At 37.1% G+C, this 13,392-nt stretch overlaps 1 protein-coding gene across 1 annotated transcript in view; it reads left to right on the top strand.

Moving 5' to 3' along the window:
• Window positions 1-13,392, top strand: part of LOC149237183 (cysteine-rich receptor-like protein kinase 42) — a 61,369-nt gene that overhangs the window by 25,888 nt on the left and 22,089 nt on the right. The window lies entirely within an intron of this gene.

Genomic DNA, 13,392 nt, shown 5'->3' with positions numbered 1-13,392 from the left:
GACACTAACCTGGAACCCATATAGAATGCACCACCACTAGTGCTTTTTATGTCATCAACATTTCCTACCCAATCTGCATCTGTATACACATGAAGAGTAAGATCTGTATCTCTAGGATACCATAAACCAAAGTTCTGTGTTCCTTAAAGATATTTGAAAATTCTTTTGACTGCCTGAAGGTGTGATTCCTTTGGATTTGCTTGGAATCTTCCAACTATTCCTACTGCATGCATGATGTCAAGTCAGGTACTTGTTAGATAAAGTAGTCTGCCAATCATGGATCTATAAATTGGTTGATGTACTACTGTTGATTCATCATTTGAGCTGAGACTACATTCTGTTACCATTGGGGTACATACAGGTTTAGAATCTTCCATGCCATACCTTTTCAAGATCTGTTTGAGATATTTGGTTTGTGAAAGAAAAATACCATCTTTATCTTGTTGAACTTGTAGACCAAGAAAATAGGTAAGTTCACTAAGCAAGGACATTTCAAATTGTTGTTGCATTACTGAAGCAAAATTTTGACTCATGGATTCTTCATTGCTACCAAAAATGATATCATCAACATAAACAACAATTATTAGCAATTTATTAGTATCAATCTTTGTATATAGATTGCTATCTGCTGACCCCTTTGAAAAACCCTATTGGTGTAGATATTTGTCAAGGCGGTAATACCAGGCCCTTGGAGCCTGTTTTAGACCATTTTGAGTCTGCATACAAGTTTTGCATCATTTCCAAGAACAAATCCTTCTGGTTGTTCAATATTAACTTCTTCTTCTAAATCTCCATTAAGGAAAGAAGATTTTATGTCCATTTCGTATACTTTGAATTTCTGAAAGCTAGAAAGAGCTAGAAACATCCTTATGGCTTCAAGTCTAGAAACAGGTACAAAAGTTTCTTCAAAATATATACCTTCTTGTTGAGCATACCATTTACAAACAAGTCTGGCCTTGTTTCTAATAACTTCTCCATTTTCCTTCAGCTTGTTTTTGAATATCCATTTAGTTCCTATAATATTTTTATCATGAGGTCTAGGAACTAATTCCCAAGTATTATTCTTTTCAATTTTCTCAAGTTCTTCATTCATGGACTTGACCCAACATTCATCTTTGCATGCTTCATTTATATTTTGAGGTTCAGTGGAGGATAGTAATGCTAGATAGTTTGAGGTTTCTGTAATAGTTCCTCGTGTTTGTACACCTGCCTCTTTTCCCCCTAAAATTTGAGTTTCTAGATGATTTTTCTGAACATACCTAGACGAAGTCTTTTCTTCTACCATTATCTCTTCTTCTGGTGCTTCATTGGTTTCTTCTTCAGAATCATTGTGATTTGATGTGGGAAAATAATCCCCATTTTCTTCATTGTCATAATCTTCGGTTTTTATCTATTTTGGATTTTTGCATGCTTCATAAACTACAACATCAATACTTTCAACAATTTTCCCAAGTCTTTTTTTATAACATTTATATCCTTTACTTCGGGAAGAGTAACCAAGAAGAATACCTTCATCTGCTCTGGGCTCAAACTTACCAAGTTTTTCATGAGTCCTTTTGATATAACATTTGCTTCTAAAAACTTTGAAGTATTTTATAGTAGGAGTCTTACCATACCAAAGTTCATGTGGAGTTTGAGTGTTGTTTATCCAAACATTTGCTTGGTTGAAAATAGTTACGGTGGCGAATGCAGCTTCACCCCAGAAGGTTGTAAGAGTTCTAGATTCATCTAACATAGCTCAAGCCATTTGTTGAATAGTTATGTTCATTCTTTCTACCACTCCATTTTTCTGAGGAGTCCTTGCAGTGGAGAACTACCTTTTTACTCCATGTTGTTCACAAAATTCAAAGAATTCATCTGAGGCAAATTCCCCTCCTCGATCAGATTTGAGGCATTTGATTTTGCGATGTGATTCATTTTCAACTAAGCTTTGAAGGCTTGGAACTTTTCAAATTTTTCATCTTTATGCTTTAGAATACCTATCCAACACATTCTAGAAAAATTATCAATGAACAAAATAAAGTATTCTTCTCCACAAGGTGTCTTTTTCCTTGATGGTCCACATAAATCAGTATGGACAAGTTCAAGAGGCTTACTAGCTGACCCTTCTTTCTCAATAACGTGAGCTGTGGTTTTCTTACTGAATTGACATGGTTTGCACATTGTATTTTCAGGGATGTTGATATCTGGAAGATCACGAACAACCTTGAATCTGCATGCTTTTCTTATTTGAGAAAAGCTTAGATGTCCCAATCTTTTGTGCCACAGCCAGTTTTCATCATTTTTGCTTAGATAGCACTGTTGTTGTCCTCCCTTGAGTATGTATAAGTTGTTTGGAGTTTTTGTACCTTTGATCACGGTTTCTCTTATATCAAGCTCACGAACAACACATCTGTTTGATCGAAACACCAATTCATTTCCTTGATCACACATTTGACTGACGCTCAACAGGTTATGCTTTAGACCGTCTACATACATAAAATTCCCAGCTTTAACCTTTTCTTTCAAGAAAACAGAGCCTTTACCTTTTCTGACAACAGGAGTGTTGTTTCCAAATGAGACATTCTTTTCCTTTTCTAATGCATTATATGAGTGAAATTTTTCTTTGTCACCTGTCATGTGTTTTGAGCATCCACTGTTGATGTACCACTGATTTTCTTGTCCTTCTGCATACAAGGCTACACCACATATTTCTGTTTGAGATTCTTTCCTTCTCCATATCTTGGGATTTAATGGAGTTTTCTCCTTTTCAAATGTTTGCCGAAATTTGCTCCTGCATTCAGATTCTTCATGGGAAAAGTTGTTACAGATTGAGCATTCTATTTCATTTTCAACAAGAGAAAAGTTATTATAGGAACTTTTCTTGATCCCTGTCACATTCATTTGATTTCGTGCTTCTCTAGTCATGATGGTTTTGTAAGAAACACATTAAGCAGCTTTGTGTCCAAAATTATGACATGAGAAACATTGCCCATTAAAGAAGTTCTTGCGACTATCGAATCTATTGACCTGGTGATTGTGGTTTCTATTGATATTCATCTTTGGAGAAAATTGAGTATGATTTATATAAGGTTGGGTGTGGCTTCTATTCATCATTGAAGCAAATTGAGTGTGATTTACCTAGTGATCTGCTTTATGCCTTTGCTGACGATTGTCATACTGTTCATTATTCTTTGCTGCATCAAGATAGCTTTTAGTGGAGGTTGACGACTTCTGTGATTGAGATGCTTCTTCAGTATATCCAAGACTTGTCTTTATCAGAGGAGAATGCTGCACTTTGATAATTTCATTTAAGGTTTCTAATCCTTTAGCAAATCTAAGATTGAGAGATTTCATTTTCTCAAGATCCTTTCTTAGACCCACAATTTCACATTCTAGTTTTTCATTGTGTTTTTCTTTTTCAGCAAGTTGGTATGTCAAGGTATCTATAATCATATTCTTTTCTTCTAAACAGATTTTGAGTTTAGAGATTTCTTCATGAAGGTCATCTTCTTCTAAAGCATCCCAAAAATTATCATCGTCATAAGCCATTAGAAGTCTATAGTCATTACTATTTTCATCTTCATCACTATTTGATAAACCATTGCTATCTTCATGAGTATAGTAACTTATTTTATTTACAACTTGTTTTCTATTCCATTTTGCATATTCCTTCCCTTTTTCATATTTATCTTTATGAAGACATTTGGCAGCATAATGACCGACTCTGCCACAGGCAAAGCATTTGAAGAGTAGCTTACCCCTAAATCTTCCGGAACCTCATTGAAGCTTCTTGTCAAAGTTTACCTCATCTTCTTCTTCTGAAATATGTCATGATTCATTGTTTTCTTCCTTTCCTTTTGTTGAAGCTTTTAATGAAGCTTCTCTCATATCTAATGGACATTCTTTTCTCATCTCAAAGGTAGTGAAGATTTCGTGAAGCTATGTCATAATGATAGTCTGCAGATCCAATTTTTCTTCTATGGCAGACACTTTTGATTCAAATTTAGTAGACAAGGATCTCAAAACTTTCTCAACTAAGGTAACTTCCTTTATATCTTCACTTAGATTCTTCATACAATTAACAACCTCATCTATATGTAATAAGTAACTAGCTATACTTTGATCACTGTGCATCTTAAGAGTTTCATACTGAATTTTGAGAGTTTGAAGTTTAGCACGTTTTACTTGAGAGTCTCCTTCGTAGCTTAGAACGATTTTTTCCCATATTTCTTTGGCTGATTTGAGCTGCATGACTTTAACAAACACTGATTGTGACAGACTTCCCAATAAAGAATTGATAGCCCTGGCATTGGTTTCATATTTCTTTTTACCTGTCGTATTTCTAGGAATTGCTATTGGAAATGTGTATCCTCCTTCAACAATTTCCCAGACATCCGTTCCAAGTGATTGTAGATAGGTTGTGGTTCTTATTTTCCAATAAATAAAGTTGCTCCCATCAAAGATTGGTGGTCTGATGGATCCCATGCTTTCTTGATTACTCATTATGATGGATCTCCCTTCAAGCGATCAAGCTTCTTCTGAAGGACCTGGTCTGATACCAATTGTTGGAAATAATACTGAGAGGGGGGGGGGGGGGGGGGTGAATTAGTATTATCAGATCAATTATTTTATTTCCCAAATAGATTTGTATACGCTACTTCAACTAAGTGAAATAGCATGTACACGCGACTGTACTTAAAAACCAACATATATGTAAAGAACTTTTGATTTAGCCAATTTATCATGCATTGAACTTTAACCAGTATATCAGAGATTTATTAAATAGTGCAATAAAAGCAGAACAAAGCATCACACATAAGCAACACACATGAACACCAAGATATAAAGTGGAAACCCAATGTGGGTAAAAACCACCTGCTGTCGTCGTCTTTGTCTTCTTTTAATAATAAGAAAATCTATTTACAGTCTTGTACTGGTGTAGACTCATACCAGTTCGCAGGCTTCTACCTGCAGAAGGTTACAACCTTCTCTCATTCTCCAGCTTCTACTGGAAGGGAGCTACAATCCCCTAGCTCTTGTGCTAGCCAATATATTTACTACTACGTAGGTAGTGACCTACAGAAGGATACGACCTTCTTTCTTCCTCCAAGGACCACGTTTCATAAATTTTCAGACTAGATCCATCAAAAACATCATAACAACAATACAATCACCAAATACATCTGCATCAACCAATCACTGAAACTCAATCATCACTTTCTGAATCAACCAACAACTGAATTAATCAATAACTTTGACAACCCATCATCACTGTAGAAAATTACAATCAATCTGATCATTCAGAACACTGTCACTAGAATATAGTCACTAGAACCCAATGCAGAACCCAAAACTCTGCAACAGTAAATAAAAACAACTGAAACATACTTCATAAGGTATACGCTACTTCCATGTGTCGAACTAGCGTGTATAGGCACTTTTATCAAAGCCAACCATCGTACACATCTGCAAATACTAATTCATAATTTTGTATCTATTCCGGAATTTAGTTATACCCAGATAATAATATTTACAAAATAACACATGCGTCAGTATTCAAATCTAAACTATACATGATCAAACCACATAATGATAATTCATTTCAAGCCTTAAGATCTCGATCGATCATTAGATCTTATCCCTCATCAATCACTAAGGTTCATCCTTGGTTCAGATCAAGCACATCACCATAAGCCAATAACCTACATACTAGATCTCACACTTCATCCGATATTCGATACTTGCACACCTGGCCTAATGATCTTCTCTGCCTTCTATAGTTTTAGGCTTTTCTCAATGCCATGGACCAAAACCACTTAGGACCAATACCTTGGACCAAATACTTAGGGTCAATACCTCGGACCAAATACCTTGGACCAATACCTTGGATCAAAATACCTTGGGCCAAATACCTCGAACCAAAAACTTAGATTTCCAAGATATACGTGTTTTTCCTTCTGTGAAAGTGCGTGTGTACGTATACGGTACTTGCGTTTAGTGAACCTGCGTGTATACGTAGCTTGGTCAAGGTGAACCTGTGTATACCTCTCTTTCTTCATTCTTTGTAGTCTGATATGTAATTCTTTGTTGTTGACATGTTGTACTATGATCTTTCGTCTGAGTGAGTTGCCATTAAGGACAACACCTGTATCATAATGCCAACAGATTACACCTTCGTCCATCATCATGTGACACTTGACATTGGTTAAATATAACCTGGTAGCAATGCATTGTTCTAAAACCTTTTCTAATGTTTTTAATGCTTGATCAAAGTCATCCCCATATGGAGTAAATTCATCCATATATACCTCAAGTCCTTCACTTATCAGATTGAAAAAAATGCTGAGTATAGCTCTTTGAAACATGGTTGGGGCATTGCACAAGCCAAATGGTAATACTCTGTAAGCGAACGTACCCCGGGGACAGGTGAAGATTGTTTTGTCTTGGTCTTCAGGGGCGATCTAAATCTGATTGTAACCACTGAAGCCATCTAGGAAGGAAACGAATTGCTCCCTTGCCAAGGTATCAATGGCTTGATTGATAAATGGGAGAGGGAAGTGATCTTTCTGTGTTTCCTTGTTCAGTTCCCGGTAATCTACACAGATACGCCACTTCCCATTTTTCTTGGGGACGACCGCCAATGGAGAAAAGCATTTGTTATCCGAAATAGGATAAATGAAATTCACATCCAATAGCTTGTGTAATTCTTCTTTCACAATATCCTTAAGGTGTAGATTCAATCTCCGTTGAGGTTTCCAGATAGGTCGAGCATCCTTTTCGGTATAGATGTGATGTGTACACAGCTGTGGATCTATACCCTTCATATTGGGATAATCCTAGGCAAAAGCCCCTTTATATTTTTGCAGGACCTGAATGAGCTTTTGCTGTTGATCACTATCCAAGCTATCATTAATGTTTAAAACTTTGCCTGGTTCAATTTCCACTAGCTTGTTGTTATGAACAATAGTCGTCTGGATGTGTTGATCATTGGTATCCTTCAAGGGATCTTCCAAGGCTTCATTATCAAGAATTGCTTTCAGCATTTGACACTTTACATTGCTCACATTAGCTGGCTGATTGATGAAATTGTTGATAACATCATCTTCAGTCTAATCTTTGAATTCTAGTGCCTCTGCTATTGTGAGTGGTGAACGGATGCTTTCTTCCAGGTATGCTGGTGGTTGTTTACATATTTTTACAATGGGCAGACTTGGTTTGGTAGGGGGATATAAAACAAGATTTTTTACAACATCCCCCTTTGCAATAGTCATGTTGCCCTCTCAGAAGCCTATATATGCATCAACTGTCGCCAACCAAGGTCGACCCAATATCAGAGGGTGCCCATCCAATCGACTCTTCGGGTTTATAACAAGAAAATCTACTAGATATTCCCATGAATCAATAGAAACCATAATATCTTGTAGAGTTCCTTCTGGCCTTACCATTGAATGATCAGCAAGTTCTAGTAAGGTGGTGGTTGGTTCCAAGGCTGTAATACCAAGTTCTTGACAGGTTTCTGCTATTAAAATGTTAATGGTTGCACCTAGATCAACTAGTGTATTGGGAAAAGAGCGGCCATATATTTGAACTGTCACTATGGGATTCCCAGGATCTTCATACTTTATCGGAGTTTCCCCTCCCAAGAGTAAATCAGATAAGGTTCCTACAACATGAATGGTGGGTGAAGTTTTTTCTTTCCTCATAGGCTTCTTTACACATAACTCTTTAATTGTTTTAGCATAGATGGGAATGTCCTGAATGGCCTGGAGGAGCGGAATTTTTATACAAAGATTTTTTAGTTCCCCTACAAGATCAAAATCTAGGTAAACAATCAGCTTAGGTATCGTTAACCTTTCGGGGAATGGGGGAGAAGTGACTATGAGTTCCTCTGGATCTTTCTGTTGATCTGTCTCTTCTCCTTGTTTCATTTTAGTATCAATTACAGGTGGTGGTATATGTATAGGTGGTGTTTCGATCTCAATTGATGGTTGATCCCTATTTTCCTCAGGGGTGATGATATATCTTGACCTCAATCTAGGTTCATTACATTCTTTTTTCTCAATTTCATAGTTTGAGCTTTCAACAATTTACAACAACCTGACCGGTCCATTATTGGGATTCAGATTTGGCTGGGCTGGAAGTTGAGGGCGCAAAAGAGGCTGAGGATTTTGTTGTAATGGATAAGGAGCTAGCAATGCAAGTTGAGGTTGAGGACCTGTTCCCATAGGAGTATTAGATATTCCCAAAGGTCACTGCCAATTTGTAGACTAATTCAGATTTTTAGAAGTGGAGGCAAGGCACTAGGATTGATAAGGATTGCCTTGCCAAACAGGAGTAAAAGAAGAATTTGGCCAGCCATTACCTGGAAAGGATTGAGTTGACCATGGTGTCATAGGGAATGGCTGAGATTGCCAATTAAAGTAGTTTGATTGGCCTTGCCATGCTGCCATAGGGTTTTGTTGCTGATTAAACTGTGAAGAAGGAAAGAGCTAGGATGCATCTTGTGACATACCTGGAGGTTTGGCCTACCACTATTGATGTTGGTTCATTAAATATATTGTCTCTATCTCTTCTTCTGCTTCCTTGAACACTGCTTTCAGCCCTGAGAGTGATGGAAATTGTTCAGTGGCGTGATCCTTGGTACAGATAGCTCATGCCTGAACCATGTCTAATGGACACTCCTGTTGGTTGTGCTTCTTCCGACGGTGTGGGTAGAAAACAACAAATTTTTGTTCTGCTAAAGCTTGTTTTTGTTTACCCTGTAGGATGTCGATCTGTGTTGTGAGGGTGCCCAGCATGTCCATTTTTAAATCTTCCAGGAGGTTACCGATTTCCATTCATGTTACGCCTCCATTGTGTGGTTTTCTTGCCCTGCTCATGGGATCTCGGCTTGTTACTCTTGTGCGTGTGCTTCCTCGTGAACACGTGATACACAAGCAAACGATTTCATCATAATATTCCTGAGAAATATCTCCTTTCCCAATTAAATTTAGAGTTTCTAACCATTCCTCTTTCATTCCTTTAATTAAGATATCTCTTAGGACTTCTTTTGGTAGGGTGTTGTGTGGAGATCTCTGCAAGTTATAATGAATCTGTTCAGTATATTATTATAGAGTTTCATTACCCTTTGCAGCCATCTTAAAGATTTCATCTTTTAGCTCCCTAGTCTTGTAAAAGTGCTGGTATCTTGTGAGGAAGGAGGTTTTCATATCGTCCCAGGAATTAATAGCACATCCACCCAGACCCATGAACCATCTTAAAGCTTCTCCTTTCAAAGTAGAAGGGAATAGTTCTAGCTTTTGGGGGTTAGTGGTGTAGTCATACCCTCTACAGAGGACATCAAATTCGAACAAGAAGGCATCGCGATCCTCTGTGATCATCCCATGAAAATTTGGGATGCTCTACAGAGGAATAGCCCTCATGGGGGCATTGGCCACTTGGTCAACTATGGGGTAGTCCAATGTCGAGGTTTGACCTTGAGGTGGTTTATTTTCCATTTGGTCAAATATGTGCCAATACCTTTAAGGGATTTCAGGGGGTGCTTTTCGAGTAAGCGGAGGATTAGCAACCCGAGATGGCTTTGCAGCACTGCCTATATCTGGGATCACAGGAGACCCTTGTTCAGATAGCTGAGGTCTTGCCTTAGTAGTTCCACTGGTTTCTCCTTCTCCTTATCTTAAGTTACATGATTTTCCCTCTTGTAGAGGACCAGAATGTAAAATTACTGTAGTTTCAAGACTCTATTTAGATCCTCCAATTTGGCTTTGAATTTCAATGTGAGTTGCAGATGGTGAGCCTGCTGCTTAAGGGATTACAGTAGGACTTTTTCCAGATATAGCATGGAAGGTTCACCGATCCCTTGGGTTTTTTGGATTTTTCCGGGGGTTTATGTTCTTTTTCTATCTTTCTATTCCTAGTCATTCATAAAAACCAATTCCTATTTAACCTCTAAGATTTTGCTGAAAAGCAGGTTGGTAAGAAAGCACTTTACTTTCTAGGTACGCAGGTTCTTACCTCCCATTTTTAAAACCCAATTATTTTGCAACAAGATAAAAAGGAAATCACTTTGAAACACTCTCCCCGGCAATGACGCCAAAATGTTGGTGCACTTAGATCTCTTTTTACAGGCAATCTTAATTCCTACATTAAGTGTCAACCAAAGGAAAGTCTTTTTATTTCAAGGGTGTCAACAATATATATGCAATGAATTCAAAGGTTAACTAATAACAAATCGTTGCAATTGCTAACGACTATCTTCTTAAAACTCAATCCAAACAACTTTGAAAGATGTAACTCTGAAAGAAATCCATAACACACTCTATAATTCTACTTAACCTATCATGAAAGCAAATGGATCTGAATACAACTTATAAAGAATCACGCTTGGTAGTCTTAAATAGAATTGAAGCTAACTCGCTCACTCATGAAAGAGAACTATAACAACTGACAATAATGATAATTGATCAACAAATCCTAATTGAATAACAAATCTAAATTGAATAGAAAATGATACTGGAATAACAAATAGTATCTGAATGGAAAATGACTATATAAGCATAAAGCGATCAATTCTATCTCTGAAATCTATGATAACATTACTTGAAATGAACAACGATCTGAGATGGAACTAGCATAACCAATTCAATCAAAAGCATTACTCATATATAACACACGGATCAATCTGAATCTCGAATGAATAGCAAAAGCAAATTGAATCGACAATCCTTACGATAATCAAAAGTAATATTAACTTAACATTAACAAGTAGTAAAGAATAAAATAGAAAAGATTATGACACAAGTGAAGCAGTAGATCTTCTCTTTACTGGGCCTAGAGTTGTCAAAACTCTCCGCTAAGAGATACTTAGAATATAATTATGACTTAAACGTAGTCTTTCTTCATTAAAATAAGTAACCAAGTTACAACATCCAAGATAACAGTATTATATGTCCAAAAGAATAATTACAAACTATGAAATTATGAACTCCCTGTAGTTTTGCCTTTCGGCCTTATATATTACATTTAGAAAGTAAATAGATAAAAGTGATTCCTCAGGATCATGGGATCTTCAGGATTTCACTATACTTGATCTAATTCTGTCATAAAATAGTCATTGGTTTTCCCGATCTTCCATTGTCCTACCTTGCCTCTGATGTTGTCTCTTTCCCTTATGAGATGTTGGCGTTCTGTCGATTGAGCAGCTATCGATCAATTCACCTCTTCTGCACATAAATATAGTAAAAATCAGTTTTTCCTGCTAAGATTCATCTAATTTGTTACTGATTACTTTTAATCGACTTTAGCTATTATTTCCTCTAGTTTTATTCATAAACAGAGATAATCATGTGAGGATGAGTGTTAAATAAAGCTATTACCAAGGAGAAAACATACCTTTTTCTTGACCCAACAATTGTTTATGCAGGAAAGAGTGTTGTTGATTAATGGTTGTTGCAATTCTTGGTGTTGTAACTCCTACTACTATAACTCCCATTGTTGTAGCTCATGCTACTACAACTACTACTATTGCAACTCCTCCTATTACAACTACCATGGATGCAACTCCTGGTGTTGTGACTCCTTCAATCAAAACTCCTACTTCTATGTTGATATATCCATTGATGTAACTCCTATTACTATAAATAAAATTGTTGCAACTCATGCTGCTACAACTCCTACTATTGCAACTCCTCCTATTACAACTACCATAGATGCAACTCCTGGTGTTGTGACTCCTTCAGTCAAAACTCCTACTTCTATGTTGAGACTTCCATTGATGCAACTCCTATTGCTACAAAGCCTCTTGCCACAATGTTGGTTGCTAAAAATTCTATCATTATAACTCCTTAGGTTTCATCTCATGTTGTTGCAACTCATCTTTCCATGAATTTGGTCATGTGATTCTAGTTGTTGCAACTCTTCTCGCCATGACTTTGGTTGCTCTGATTCCAACCTATTGTTGCAACTCCACCAAAGAACACACAATTTATGTACCAACTTCCAACTTAGCCAATCATAAGAAAGAAGATTCATCAAGGTAAGATATGGGAGGTACATTTACCAACACTTCACATAATGAATGATTTTTAAGTGGCAAGATTACTTCACTATCATTGCCTATTTTTGCCACCCATTTACGTCATATTCTTGAATCATAACTTGACCAGTGAAAACCATTAAACTCATCAACTCTACACCAAAATTGAAAACTATTACCCGAAATTTCCAAAATACCATTTTCCTCTTGTAAACAATGGTAGTCAAGAGAAATAGCATTATAGGTACCATGGGAGGATTTCTTATTCATCATGATTCCACTAAGGTTGTAATCCTACGAACCTATGACCACATTCAAGGAATTTTTCAATGGGAAGGATGGATGGAATATGTGCATAGTTTGAAGGGATATGATGCAAAGATAGCAATGGATTTAAAATTGAATTTGAGGGATAAAAATTCAGTAGGGCTAGGGCTTTTGTATAACTGATGGAGGAGATTCTAGTTGAACTAACAGGGCTTCCTCAAGAAGGGGAGTAGGGGTACTCCAAATGGACCTCCAAGCCTAATATTTAATGGAAACTCTTTGAACTTGGAGAGAGCTTAGTAAATAAGGGGACAATATTCGATTTTCGATCTCTACTAAACCCCCGGGGAGTTTTTGCTTCATTCATTTAGAGCTACGTCACTTGTGAGGGACGTTGTGGAACTATATATTTATAGCACACCTTCCTCCTCGACAATCTTAGACATTGTCAATTATCAATCTACTGTACTTCTTGCTCAATACCATGCAGTACATGGAAGCCCATGTACAGAAAGCCAATAGACCAAGATATGTCTTCCCACACCAAGACCCTATTAGACTAGTTGTGGAGAGGGATCTGAACAAAGTAGGAAGAACATGGGAAGAATTTATTACAGCTCAAATGGATGCAACTATGCAGGAAGAAAAATAAATAGTCTTAACTTCATTGGTTATAGAGTACCCACCAATTCCTATTGAGGAAGGAGGGCCAATCATTGCAATTCCATAAACGGAAAGGAACCGTGAAATTGGGATAATTAGTAGCAAACCAACCACCAAAATAATGTAAGGGTATCAAAAGAGACCCCCTACATTTCTTATAAAGAAAAGGACATGGTACACTCCTACTATAGCCCAAACCCTTGCTACTACAGAAGGAATAGTTGGGGCAGAGGAAATCCTAGAACACTAGAAATACACCACCCCTGCTGATACACAAGAACTAACAGAGGTAGAGAAACTAGGATTTGTAGAATTTAGGGCTTGTGACCTTGATAACACAAAATAAAAAACAAGGAGTGTTCTTGGGGAGGGTTTTACCTCTTTTATGGATGCATATTCAGATGAGGCCAGAAATACAACTGCTGACACTCTTGAGAGTGTAAGTG

The sequence above is a fragment of the Pinus tabuliformis genome, chromosome 8 (assembly GCF_031772625.1).
Source record: "Pinus tabuliformis cultivar Carrire ecotype Pingquan chromosome 8, CPIR1, whole genome shotgun sequence".
Classification (NCBI taxonomy): domain Eukaryota; kingdom Viridiplantae; phylum Streptophyta; class Pinopsida; order Pinales; family Pinaceae; genus Pinus; species Pinus tabuliformis.
The sequence above is the reverse complement of the archived record's forward strand: the minus strand, read 5'-3'. Positions and strand labels throughout refer to the sequence as shown.